Below are 14391 nucleotides of genomic sequence, written 5' to 3' on the forward strand. Positions count from 1 at the left end.
AGGCTTACATTTCCCCCAAAACGATTTTTTTTTATGCTTAATTGTCGAATGTGAATGTAAAAAAATGGCTAATCGAGCCTCAATCAATGTTCATTTACTGATTTTGTTTTATGACATGTATCATACATGGCAAGATAGATACTGTAGGAATGTGTGGGAACATTTTGCTTGGGAAACATTTTCTAATGAAAGGTGGTACTTTAAGTCCAGAGTAAATTCTCAATGGGCCACTTAATTAAAGCCACATCAGTTACAACAATAAAGGTGGAATGCGATTGCCAGTGATAAGGATGTAGGATGCAAAACATGTCTCTGTCACTTTAAATAACTGCCACGAATATGTGTATTTCACATAAGAAGGATTGGAATTGGGTAGACCAAATATTACAGCTATTGCTTCAATTTTCTTTACCCTTGCTTTCACAGGTATAATTGAGAAATTCAGCAAACAAACAAATGCCAGCCATTTTATTGAATGTAAAATGACTATCAGACGGCGGTTCGATTTCCCCTATTTTACCTTCTCCTTTCACTTGATTACTACATTTAGATGAAGTCTGAATTTGTTTTCCTTTTACTCTTCAGTGACGTATACATTCAGAAGATAAGTAAAATCACCAGTAATCAATGTATATATCATAGTCCATATTTCCTTTTTCATATCTCCTCATTTGTCATCATGTACTAGTCTTTGGTAAAGCTCTCCTGCCCCCTGGTGTAAGACGTATGATACAATAATCTACTGTTCTCTCTTCTGTCTAGTTAATCATACTCAACTTCAAGATTTTCACCATTCAGGTGATTAATTGCTCATTATACATGACTTTATTCCAAAGTAAGACCAAATCAATTTGAACCTGAGACCAAAACCATTGGTGTTTGTAATTGAGTTTTGAGATCCATAATTTACTGAAACAATGACAGACTCCAACTGTTAATGGCTGCTGTCGAACTTGGCAAAATGCTATATTCCAACATCATTATTTTACCAGAAAGTAATTCTAGGAGTTGGAATGGATTTCACAATCACTCAACTCCACTCAGGGAATGTATTGGCTGGTAAATGTACTGTCAGGTAATGTTCAACAATTGAGAAGCTTGTGATTATAGTCTACCACCTAGTGGCAATGCTGCATACCAACACACCAGTCTCAGCTTACACTGACAAGCTAAAGACATTTTGAGGGTTAATTTCTACCATGCAGAATACTACATGATGATATTATATTGTCTGTTTGCACTATGCACGCCTACATTTACTGTATCAATACTATGGTAAACAGTTTGCATGTTCTCCTGTATTTCAGGGAGCATGTTTAAACACAAGTTAATACAAGTTAATAAATGGTTTTAAATTGTTCATCTATTTATAACCAACACACATGTTGAGGTCACTTATCAGAACTTCTATATACATTTCTTAATTAAGTCGAGAGTGTATTATTAGTATTAGTGGTAGAAGTAGTTGTAGTAGTGTTGTTATTATCTGTGAGGTATCTAGACTTCACTGATATCTAACAAGTGGTGCATAATTATTTTTCCTTTCATCAAAATAAACTCAGGAAAATGCAAATAAAATAAATTAATTGACGTTAGAAGAGCACGGCTTTGCCTTTGGGCTATTATCTTATTTTAGAAGAAAAAGTACCTAAACCTAAGAGAATAAAAATAAGGAGACTCCAGACGGGGGGAATCATTACAATAAGTGACCGTTTTTAGTGTGGTACTAATGTTAAATACAGAGTAGAGTCCTTTATATAACTAAATCAGTCATTCTCTGGTTTGTGGTCATTCTCATCCAATTAATGCCTGCACAGTTTGCTTCAGGTACCTCAAGAACAAAAAGCACAAAGTAAAAACAAGGAAACAAACAAATAAAGAAATAAAAACCCACCTTGGTTTATAGACATCTACCCAGACACAGTTTTGTTTGTTCTTTATCTCTCACCCACTCCTTATTAATGAGATACTTGTGGACCGAATAATTTGGCTGTTAATCTCAGGGGAGCCAGGAGGTTTATTCATTCTGGTTGTAAAACCCAATGTCCTGCTTTACAGAGGAGGTGCTTTATCAGTTCTCACAGTCCCTAATAGGAACAAGTTGACATAAATTTTGAGATCACTCACAATGATGTTAGCATTGTCCATGGACTCGGCACATAAACCCCAAATAAATATAAAAAAGCTGCTGACAATGTCGCCCTGTTATCTCAGAGCTCCTCTACTCGCTCCGGGGATACAAAGGAAAACATAACTTTATTTGAATTTCCTGTCCTCCTGTCATATGAATAATAATATTCTATTTATTTTGTAAAAACCTGAAATAAAACTTTATCTCTTTCAGTTTCTGTGTAAACAATAGTCTGCTCAATCAGTGTATAAATACTCTTGTCACTTACAGGGTTCTGAGGTCTACTTCTACACAGGATTGGTCCCAGTCTGGTGAGGCTGTCTTTCTCTGCTGGCTCTAAGAAGTGAACTCCCTATTAAAACATAATAATAACAAGCAGTAAATAAACAAACACCATCTGTCCACTGTTAGGTTACAGAGGTTTTTTTTTTCTTCGCTTGTCAGCAAACTTTACATAAATAACAGCAAATTAACAGATTTCCCACAGCCAGCCATTGTAGTTTAAGAAATTTATTATAGTGGATCCTTATAATGAAGACAAAAAATACAATGACAAGAAACCAGTTATGCTGGGAATGGGAACAGTGGATGAGCGAGGGGACATTTTCACCTGTATGGTATGTATTCAACTTCCCCACAGGACCAAACAGATGGTTGGAGCAAAATTTGAGATATTCAAAGGTTACATCTTTATGTGCCAGACAAAATGCCCCCTTCTGCAGTTTTGTTTCTCTAAAAACAACCAAACAACAACACATCAGCCAGGCCTGAAGCAAATTACAGGCTGTTTCAGGCGGCTCAGAATTCTTCCTCACCTATCACTACTATCAGAAGCCGAGTTAATTTGCTTGTAATTGCAGGTTTCTGCTCGTGGCCCTGGTGAAATTATTTGGACCACCAATATCACACGTACTGATATGACATAATTTATTTAACTGAAACAAAAAAAGTTAGTTAGATTTTGGAAGTTTATAAAAACATCTGTATGGATACTATGCTACCCCTTACATTTCCATTCCGTACAGTGCTGCTCAAAGGTTTGTGAACTATGAGCCTGCCTCACAGTGGACAATTAAAGTTCATTATTTATTTTTTTAGCTTTCCCCAGACCAATGTGCTGTTACTCTCTCCCTGAGGTCCTCTGAGATTTATTTTCCTCGGTTTCCTGCACAAAATGGTAAAAACATCATATTGAAATTATTTTGACAGACATTGTATTTGGGACATGATTCATGATTATGGTGCATCACAAATTTAATTTTCACTGAAAAGAGAATTATTATAATCATGATGATGTTTTGGGTTTTTTTAGGGGAGTCTGTACCAAACAACATGTTTCCTTAAATCTGGAGAACAAGATTTGTATTCCAGGGAATCTCTTCAGAACTACGGTACTTCATTAGAACACTGTTGGTCACAGTTCACTGGGCCATACTGCAATGTGGTTATTATTGTGATTAATTTTGCAGTCCTCTCAGCATTATTGACCTGTATGGGTTCACCGGTATAAGACTAACCTGGTAGGACCGACATGGTTTGATCTGTTTCCATCAGTGCTTCCCAATTTCTTGTCTAAAGATCTCTCATTTAATCCGTTAATTAAGCCAACTATTTAGTGTCACCTGATTGTATTTCCCTTGTATTTAGCTGAGGATTCACTTACTTGCCTCTACAAAAGTAAACAAAAGATTATTTTTAATTTAGACTTTTCACTGCATTATTGATTTCTTTAAAAAAAGTATATGGAATTGATAAACATACAGAGGTTATTTCGTATAACCGCTGTATTCGTGGTTCTGATCTCAATAAATAAATAATGGTAAAAAAAAAACAATAGAAAACTCCAAAATGCTCAGTAGGTTTACATACTTTCAAGCAGCACTGTATGGTGCAGTTCAAACAAATGTCAGTATGAAAGAAAATGACATTTGCAGGAAAAATTATATATGCCAACATTAATAAATATAAAATATCAAGAAAAACACTTCTTTTACTTTTATTTCCTCGCATTGGTTTCCTCCTGATAATTACTTGGAGCCATGACTTAAAACAGTCCAAATGATAATACATAATACAATTAAATGATGCAATAGATTTTTAACTCCACTGTAGAGGAAACTTGTGACATTAGTTGCATCATTTTTTATTTTAGACCTCAAAACTTTTCAGCTCAACTATATGTATGTGCTAGCAGGCAGAAAGGACAAATAACACCAGCAAGTCTCTAGATATTTTAAACAACACAAACCCTCTCGGCGTGTGTGTGTGTGTGTGTGTGTGTGTGTGTGTGTGTGTGTGTGTGTCGTGTGTGTGTGCGTGTGCGTGTGCGTGTGCGTGTGTGCGTGAGAGAGAGACAGAGAGAGACAGACAGATGGTGAGAAAGACAGAAAGAAAGAGAAAGAAAGAGAGCATCTGTGTGTGTGTGTGTGTGTGTGTGTGTGTAAAGCAGATAGGATTGGCTCGTTCCTCCCACAAGGCTGTGCATGGGCGCTGCTGTTTTTCTCTGATACATTTCACTTTCTCTGATCATATTCCACATCCCTATCCATACACACATCCTAGGCCAACATCAGCATATTCAAATATGCCTTTCCTATAGAGTTGAGTTCTTTACAGCATTGCAGCATTGTCTCTCTTTGAAGCAGAGATTTTGCATTTTTCTGTTTATATATTCTCTTGGACGAGGCGCACTTCTATGAGCAAATAAAGGACTGATGGAAGAGAAGCTGACTGACGGTTGTTGCGCACTTATCGTGGTTTAACTAATGAGATACAGGAGATTTGGTCTTGCAGGCAACTTTTTTTTTCTGGGTTAATACTTCACTGAGAGGATGTCTACAATTCTAACTCCACCACTGGACCTAATTCAAATAACTAATGAGCAAGAGGATTAGCAGCGAGGTTCATGCTAGTGGAGAAGTCATTCCACTCTGAGACAGTTAGAAACCTCTCCAGGTGGAATTAGCCTATCTTGCAGGCTCTTTTGAAATCCGCTTACGTGTATTAAGCTAATGATCCAAATACAGAAATAATTTTCAATCACGCTCAATAAAAACAACGCAGTGTGAAACAGTTTTTCCCTCTCACATATTCATCCCTCATAGCTTTTAGCACACCAAACTCTGTATACATGAAAAGTAAGCATGAAAAGTAGGGTTAGGGATACAGATACAGGATTACTGAACGATGCACTTCCCTATACATGTATATAAAACTGAGCTGTATTTATTTAAGACACTTGATGATCATGATCATGATGGAGCCACGGAAACAGCTGCCAAGACCACGGACTTGTGTTTTTGTAATCTTGTTTAAACCATCAATTCAACCTCCTTCACTAAGTAAAAACCAGATAGCCATTCCATTAGCTGTGAATAATGAATGGCTAAGGCTTTTATTGTTTCGTAAAAGCATCTCCACACTTATTAACTCCCATTGAGCTAATTGGTGACGGGCCCATTCCAAACCACAGTGCAACAACAAAAGAAGAAGACAATAGCAGACTGTGCTTCTTCTTGTCTGCTTTTGTTAATCAGATATCTGGCTCTTACAGTGATTTTTTTTGTCCCAATTTCCCATTTACTGAGAGAATGTGGGATGCACAAATGTAGACATTTCTTTCAAAAGGTACATTTGTGCAATAATTAGCATAAAATTGATGAACCACTCGTGTGTTCTCCATTACTGGATTGTATTCAGTGTCACTAGAGGCTGTAACCTACCTCAGCCTGCATTGGATGAAAAGCAGAAAAAAACAAAATGGACAAAACAGCAATCTTTAAAACAAATTGTCACACTGGTGAGTATTTCACACAGTTGCTGCTACTAACCCTTGTGTTGTCTTCGAGATCCACCAGAGGTCCTTACCTGCCTCCCTGGAAGAGTCTTTGACGCTGCCTGCAATCAGCTCCTCACCCTGCCTTGCTCAATCTGCTCGTCAGGCTGTGCGAGTGCATCTCACCCTTCTCACGTTCAGTTTGACTGTAATGACTTTGCTGCAGAGTTCCAGCCAGAGTTTTTGTCTTGGCTTGTCTTTGGTTTATTAAGTGTTTTGCTGTGCTTTTTTTTTTTTTTTTTTTTGTTCCTGCCTGCTACTGATCAAAGTAAAGCTTTGAAGAGTTTCTGCCTTGTCTCTAGTCTGTGCATGGGTCCTCATTCTTTGCCACTGCTGCAAGCATGAAGCTATTGTCATTATCTTTTTTCTCTCATTGTCAAAGATTGTTATTTACTGTAACTTTACTGGAGCAAGTTAGCTGCTGCTGCTTTATTCATATTCTTGATACATTCCTGATAAAACAGGAACATAATTTTACAGCATAGAGTCAGAGTGACATACAAACACAACAAACAGCTCACACAGCATTATTTCACTGTGCTACCTATTTCCTTTTATGTTATATTGGCACTCAAACTGACTCATGTGAGGTTTGCTTGTACAGTATTGTGTTATGTTTCAATTTATATGCAAATCCATGAAAAGTACACATCAAAATATTCCACAAAAGCCTACCCTGTCGGTGACATTTTGGTTCCCACAGTGACCCATCTTCAAGCAATAATTAGACAAAACATCCCTGTGTCTGTACGTATCTCCCTTTAACATACAGGTTGGCGACATCACCGTGACAACAGGACAAGGTGGCACTCGACATGCTCAGAAAATTGCCAGACACACAGGTTTAGATGCTGAAGTATTTCTTCCGTATAAGGTGTCGTGTAAGCTTGGCTTCATTATGGGAATATAAATAAGACGTGTATATGTACACAGTTTGCTGTTACGGGAGACCCAGGACCAACTGCTTTTTTTATTTTCTTGTGCATTGTCTACTGCCTCATACACAGGAAGGTAGACAGAACTCCCAGGAGGCACAGACGACAAGGCCGCGATTTCAGGATGTAAACTGAAGTAAATTGAATGATATGGTGATAACAACCAGCAAAACCAATGTTTGATCTTTTACAAATAACAGCAGTCTTGCTTGTGCAAAAGCCCTTCAAGCTAGTGCTTACTTGTTTTTCTTTTTAACCTCTTTTGACCTCTTTCACTTTATTGTGTTTGGATCTGTTTCAATTACTTTAAATTTTCTTCAAGGTGTTTTCTCTGAGAGGCAGCAAAGGCAAGTTTAGTCAAGAGAACCAAGATCAATACTTTTCAGAAATGCTGTTTCTGACAAACTGAAAATATCATTTGGCAGCAATCAAGAACATCTCTAGGTTTCTAACTCCCCTCTGGTTTTTCTCCCTCATGCGCACAAACCCACACACACAATACTAATTTCCCCTCACCTGTCTCTTTTTCCACGGATTATTTACTTTAAATGCTCACAGGAATTTCCTAGCATGACAAAGGAAATACCTAAGTAATTTATTGGTGGATTAGTGGCATGGATTTTCTTACTGGCGTGTGGAAAGGCCTCTCAAAGTGGAGCATTATGTCACGCATGCTGTTTTTTCAGCCGGTCCTTGGACACATTATGTACTTGCTCCATTGAGAGTAATTCATTGCAGTTTCAGATCATGTTTTGTACTGCCATGAGACAAATGAAAACATCCTTTCTGAAAAAAATTAAGAGAATAATTTTTTACACATTTGAGAAAAACAGCTAAATATAAACTCAAAGAATGCTGAATGAAAGAAAAAGACACATTTCGAGCTAAAAAAGGTTTATTTTCTGACATCTTTTGCAAAATTTAGAATGAAGTGATCCTTTTTGATACCCACGAAGCATATTTATACTTGCTTTGCAACATTGCAGCTACAAGTTATGTATTCATAGCTGGATCTAATAGGTATGTGATCCGAGCTTTCAGACCAAAAACAGCTCTAGGTTTAAACGAGGCACGTAGCATTGGTGGGGGTTTTGCTGCTTCAGGTACTAGTGAGACAATAAAATACGATCCAGAAAGTCCAGTTGGGGTAATCAGGGATTCAGACGGAAAACTGGCCTTAAAACAGCACATTGTCCAGTATCTTGTGTGTACAGACCACATCCTTAGTTTTCTGCCTGTTGATGGCAGGTACCGAAGCTGTAATGGACACAACAGATAGCAATGGCAAACAGATGATTCACTCTGCTGCAGCAGGTAGTAGGTAGCCACAAGGAAGAGGAGAAGCATATTAACCCTGTAAGACCCAAATATAAAAAACCTTTAAAAAAATTATTTCACCTTTCAGATGTTGTTGTAGTAGGCCTTGATGCAGAAATTAAAGAGTTTTTAAAAAATAATGTTTATGTAAGTTTATAGAGAAATGTTGTAATATTGCAACATTGGGCTAGGTGGGAGCAGAATTTCTGTATTTGTACTCATGTTGTCTGAACAACAATTCAGAACAACTACGGGTTAATTTGCAGGGTTGATTGCTTACTTAGCCCCATAAAGGTATATAACATTAATAATAATCACACATTAGTCATATTTTTATGAAGTCATTTATTTAAAAAACTGTTAAACAGGATAAAACTCTACCTTTTCTAGCAACTTCTTCATTCCTTTTTTCTTTTCATGACTGACTTTCATTGTTAGTGAAAGTCCCAAAAACAGTTCTTGTCCTCTGAAAAGCAAAGGCAACATCACACTTGCTGCATTGGTGTTGGTGTATCCTTTATTGCAGTGTCTGCAGCGTCCCTCCCTGTCTTCACTGGGAAATGGCAACTAGGTCCTTGCGTACATCCAATGTAAGGTGGCACATCTCTTGGATGGTCTCTTCTGAGCATTCAGAGGGCTTTCTGATGTCACTGTCTGTGATGCTGGGCTCCCTTTGCCTGAAGATGGTCATCCTCTCTTGGAGTTCGAAGTGTTGTGTTTACCAGGATGAGAGGGATACTAGCTGTGCCTGAAACTGTCTCCTGTTCATTGTCTCTTTGCTAGACATCTTGAGAGCTTTGCAGTCCCGCTTGTAGAGGAGCCATGCATTGACCACAGCGAGGATGATGGTGTGCCAGAAGATGTACATGTACCAGCACGGGATTTGATGGGGAACTTATATTTGGCTGTAAATGAGTCCAACAAATCCATACCTCCCATGTACTTGTTGTAGGCACCAACAATGTAAGGCCTCTCAACTTCAATGTAGGTTCTGGTGGCTTTGTCCCAGCGTTGAATCTTCTGCACAGGTTCAGTTCAAGCAAAGGATGTGGACGGCCCTGTTGTCATACCATTTGACAGCACAGATGTTGTGATTCCCCTCCACTGTGACGTCATAGCTTCATCTCCCCTTTTTCTTCAAGCTCTTCTCATCTTCAAGGTTACAGTAGGGTAGGTGCACCTGCCTGGCTGTTCCCACGTAATGAATTCCCGATCAAGGAGTTTCACTAATAATGGAACACAGGTGAAGTAGTTGTCTGCATACATTTTGTAGTTCTGACCTTCTGGATGTGTGGAAGCAAGCTTCATCACAACATCACCTGACAATCCAAGTTCAGATTTGGCTCGTATTCCGTTGACATTGCCTTGGTAGACGTCACACATCATGCCAGAGATTCCAGTTCTCACCCACACTTTGAATCCCCATGGGTTTGGCTTGCCTTGCATATATTGCTTGATGCTGCTGAATTTCCCCTTGATAGGATACTTTCATACTGCCTTGACAGCTTGTTATGCTCTCTACTTATCATGCTAAAAGAAATATGCATCCCAATCACCAGCCATTTAGTCAAACAATACTGCCTTGACATAACAATACTGCGTTTGTGTTCTCTAATTATCATACTAAAGGAAAACATGCATACCCCCACTTATATCCACACCCCACATTCAGGAACATTTCACCTTTCCCAGAACTGAATTGTCTGTTGATATCCTCTTGTGGACAAAGTCATGGAATTTAGGTCAGTCTGGTCAAATTAACTACATTTTTAGAGATAAAACTTTTAAATCAGTCAAATTTGACCAGAACACAACACAAGGTTAGAATGTATACTGTCCATGTATAAAGAAAATACTTGTTAGAGGAAGTGGTGTAGTGGAGGGAATGCAACCTGTTTGGGCCCACTGCAACAAGTCTGCTATTTTGACTACCACACTCACCCAGTGTTGTAGAATTGCAACAAATATATAACAAGCCTAAATGAAATTTGATGAATCTATTCCACAATAACTACATATGTACATGCTCTGGACATTGTAATAACAACCAAAAAAATGTATAAGACATTTTACTTACTAGAATCTGATGAATTTAGTCCAATGAAACAAAGAGATGTTGTTCGAAAGAAACCTTGAGAAGTTGAGTGAGTTCATGGCCATAAGGCGGGACTTATAAACAAATGTACCATCCAATAGCATTGTGAACTGAACAATAGGACCCAATGACTATGTAAATGTGGTAAAACATAAAATAAAATATAACAGATTGTTTTTAGAATGGCTAAAGGTAACGTTGTAATTTTACAACAAGGGGTGTTACAGGGTTAAGATGAAGCAAGTGAATAGAAAAGACGGATGTGAACCTCCTATAGTACTTTATCACTGTAAAAAGTTGGACACAGGGTTTATCAGACACCCAGAGGAAAGTTTGTGTGTTAGTTAGCTATAACACTGTGTACTACTAACAATACAATAGTAAAACTGATTTTTATTTATGCTTATGCTATGGACTAAATAAACCTTTAAGTTGAACAAGCTGTACCAGATTTAGGTCAAAGAACAATGTACTTGTCAGCGTTTTCTCCCTTTGTTCAGCAGGTCTGTTGCTGGTGCAGGATTTTATAGCTCATTTGTTGTGTCTTCAATAAACAAACGATTTAGGCATGTGGGTGGAGCAGCTGTCAAAACTCATTAATTTTTACACTTTTTATTCTTAAACAATTTTTTTCATTTTCACAAAGATAAATCAAAGTAACAGGTCTTCAATCAATTCAGTTCTTTTGCACTGCACAATAGAATCAAGGTCTGTAACATCAGCTCATCAAAATCGACACAAGCAGTGCTCAGCTGGTCGCAATCTGCAACTTACCCTCAGATGCCAGTAAATCCTACACTACACTACACTACATTAGCCTTTTAACCAGGACAAAAGAATAAAAAATAAACTTAAAATGTCTTTTGTATCTGTTCCTCAAGTGACTTACATTAGTCAATTCTAAATGAGTTATCACATTGTACTTTCAGTTACATTGACACATCAGGTGATCAGGGAATGGGGGGCAACAGTCATTAATAACAAGGTCACAAGAGGTTGCTTTTCTTCAAAATAAACACAGGTCATAGGTCACCCAACCAATGCAGTCGTTTTTTTTTGTTTTTTTGTTTTTTTTTCGGATGACATATCAGGTGATGTATGCTTTTGGACTGCTCTTAAATATCTATAATCTTCCTTTCTCACACATACACACACAAACAACAGCACTGAATCATGACAGGTTGCTTCCATTATTCTTTTTCAGTGAGGAATAATAGTTCATTCTTGATTTACAGCTTTGGGTCTCCCGCCAGCAGTAATATACAACAGGTTTCTCTTGGAAATAATGGAGGCCATTGTTATACCAACAATAAGTGGACCACTCAGACAGCCAAAATGGTTGAAAGCGGTGTCATCTTCTGCAACCCTATTGTAAGACATATATATGGGAGTATTACTGTTGATGTAATGATGTTTGTTCTGCTTTTGTATGATTTCTTCATCAAAGTCCTGCATTGAAGTATATGGAAAGTACATGGAAACCCATGTATTCGGTAATGTTTGGGTTTATCAATAAGGTGTAGGGTTTTGCCTGTGGATTTTGGATTTATCCAACTTTTTTATATATTTCTTTCTGATCACCATGTTAACCCCTATCCTGATAATTTGTAACTTGATTTTTTATATGGCCTCCATCCGCTGTTGTAAATCATCAATCATCAAAACAGAAAATATTCAGCATGGTAACACTTCTCTATTCTCTCAGCTGCACATTACCATCCTGGAATTTTATTCTTTGTTGGTTTTGTTTCTTAACTTCATTTCAACACACACCGTTAAAAAATCTTGTCCCTGAACATTAGCCAGGGTTTGGCAGAATTGTGTCAAAACATTTTTCTCTGGTGTTAGGATTGCCTTTTGACTCCCATAGACGGTGGTAGATGGTTGCTGTAGCTTGAAGTTAGAGCGCTGGGATACACTGGTATAAAATTACAATTGATTGCTTAAAAAACCTGTGCTTTCTGACCTCAACACTGATAATGCAAGACAGGCTTTGAAATTGAAAGCGGCTATCACAATCAAGATTTGCAGACGACATGGTTACATTCACGACAGACAGACAGACAGACAGGCAGGCAGGCAGGCAGGCAGGCAGGCAGACAGGCAGACAGACAGACAGACAGACAGACAGACAGACAGGCAGGCAGGCAGGCAGGCAGGGAGGCAGGCAGACAGACAGACAGACAGACAGACAGACAGACAGACAGACAGGCAGGCAGGCAGACATATATATACATGCCTTACTTATCTGGAAGAAAGGGAGAAAAGGAAATAAGTTTTGTCTGCAGTTTTGTGAAAAGGAATTGCATCTATCACATCGTATGTTGTTTTTCCAGTAATATTTCAAACACTTCAGCCCTTGCTATTTCTCCAAGACAGTGATCAAGAGTTCTGCCATTCAGTGTTACTGCAGAGTAATCCGTCTGCATTTGTGTAGAACTGCATTGTTGACTGGAGAGAGAAAAAGACATTAAGGTAGGAAATTTATCTTTCTGAAAAATCTCCCTCTTGCTTTTTACTGATGAGAGCAAGACAAAGTATAAAGCTTTACCTTGTTCTTGCTGGTGTTATCAAGGGGAGGTACTGTTTATCATTTCTGAGCCTTTCCACGTTAGAACAGCAAAAATGAGGGATTCGAGGAGTTTTCCAATTTTGCTTCTGTTCTTTACTCATTAACAAATGTGTTTTACAGTCTTGCGGAACAAAATGCATCTTCCTCCAGAGAAGTTTATTGTTCTCGTATGGTAACAGCACTGCAGTCTTCTTTTGCAATGGAAGCACAGTGGCCTTCTGGTTAGCAGTTAAACTGCCTAGAGGTTCAATATAAACCAGCAAGGCTGTACTCTGGGTGAAGCATTTGCTTTGAGACCTCCCTGGAGATCTGTTTATAAATGGATGAAAGTCATTGAACAGGACTTTGTAACAGTGTATATTTCAGATTCAGTGACAGTTCACTCACCATAAAACAGCCAGTGCTCAAGGCTGTGTGGTCTCTAATCTAGAGTGGCTGTCTGCTGGCATGGTCTTTGTCCCTCCACTTTTATTTGCCTCTGGCTTTATTAGGCAGTGCAGCAAACACTTAAGCAATACAAGCACGGTATGAAATGCTTGACATTTAATCAGGTTTAGTTGTGGAGGTGATCTAGTTTCCATGGCAAATCTAATCTAAAACTCTCAGTTTCAGTTAATTAATTTGGATGTGTTACATCTTGTTATATCTTGTGCTCAAGGCTTTATATCTGTAATTTCATCAAATTCAGACTTCAAGTCTTCATTATCAGTATCAGGCCTAACTCTAATAGCAGTATGTGCAGGATAAACAAAAGAATGGACATGTTACATGCAGAAAGTACTGTATGGTGATATGCAAATGTATTTTAAGACCCACACATTAAGACATATAAGATCCATACACACACTTGCTGAAATAATTCAACAAACTGTTAAAACCTTGTAAGTATGTGGCTGGTACTTCTTCTTAACTGTATATTAGGTAGCTCAGTAAGCCCAAGATTCACTTTGTGAGCCAAATGACTTCTATAAATCAAGATTATGAAGTCAGGAAGCTAATCTTCTTGCCATATTGTTGCAGATGCAGTGGCAAAGACAAATGAAAACCAGCGTAGCATCATCAATTGAGGTTAGCTGTCACGCTGGGGGCGCTTGTTGTCTTGAACTACTGTCACAGTAGCAAGTTGGCAACACCTATTGTGACTGCATCTGCCACTCATCATTTTAGCCATCCGGACGCCCTGAGGAGAGACAGTTGTGATTGATGCTTATAGGGACTGTCACTGGGACCTTATATTGCCACTTCATGTTAAGAGCTATTGGAAGGTGGACAAACATAATATCAGGGTGATAATGAATCCTGCCTTTATGTATTGTAGTGTTCTAGGTTTTGGAGTCAATAATCATGTTTACCTTTCTACTGCTGATCCACTGTCAAGTTTCTGATATCATAAAACATAATTATTATTAGTTTTATAAAATTTACATTGCTGTGCCTAATTTGTTGTCCTCCAATTTTATTCCAATATTAAATTTGAGTGAAATGTGAATTGTAATGTATAATCCA

This window comes from Dicentrarchus labrax, unplaced genomic scaffold, assembly GCF_905237075.1.
Source record: "Dicentrarchus labrax unplaced genomic scaffold, dlabrax2021, whole genome shotgun sequence".
Taxonomy (NCBI): domain Eukaryota; kingdom Metazoa; phylum Chordata; class Actinopteri; family Moronidae; genus Dicentrarchus; species Dicentrarchus labrax.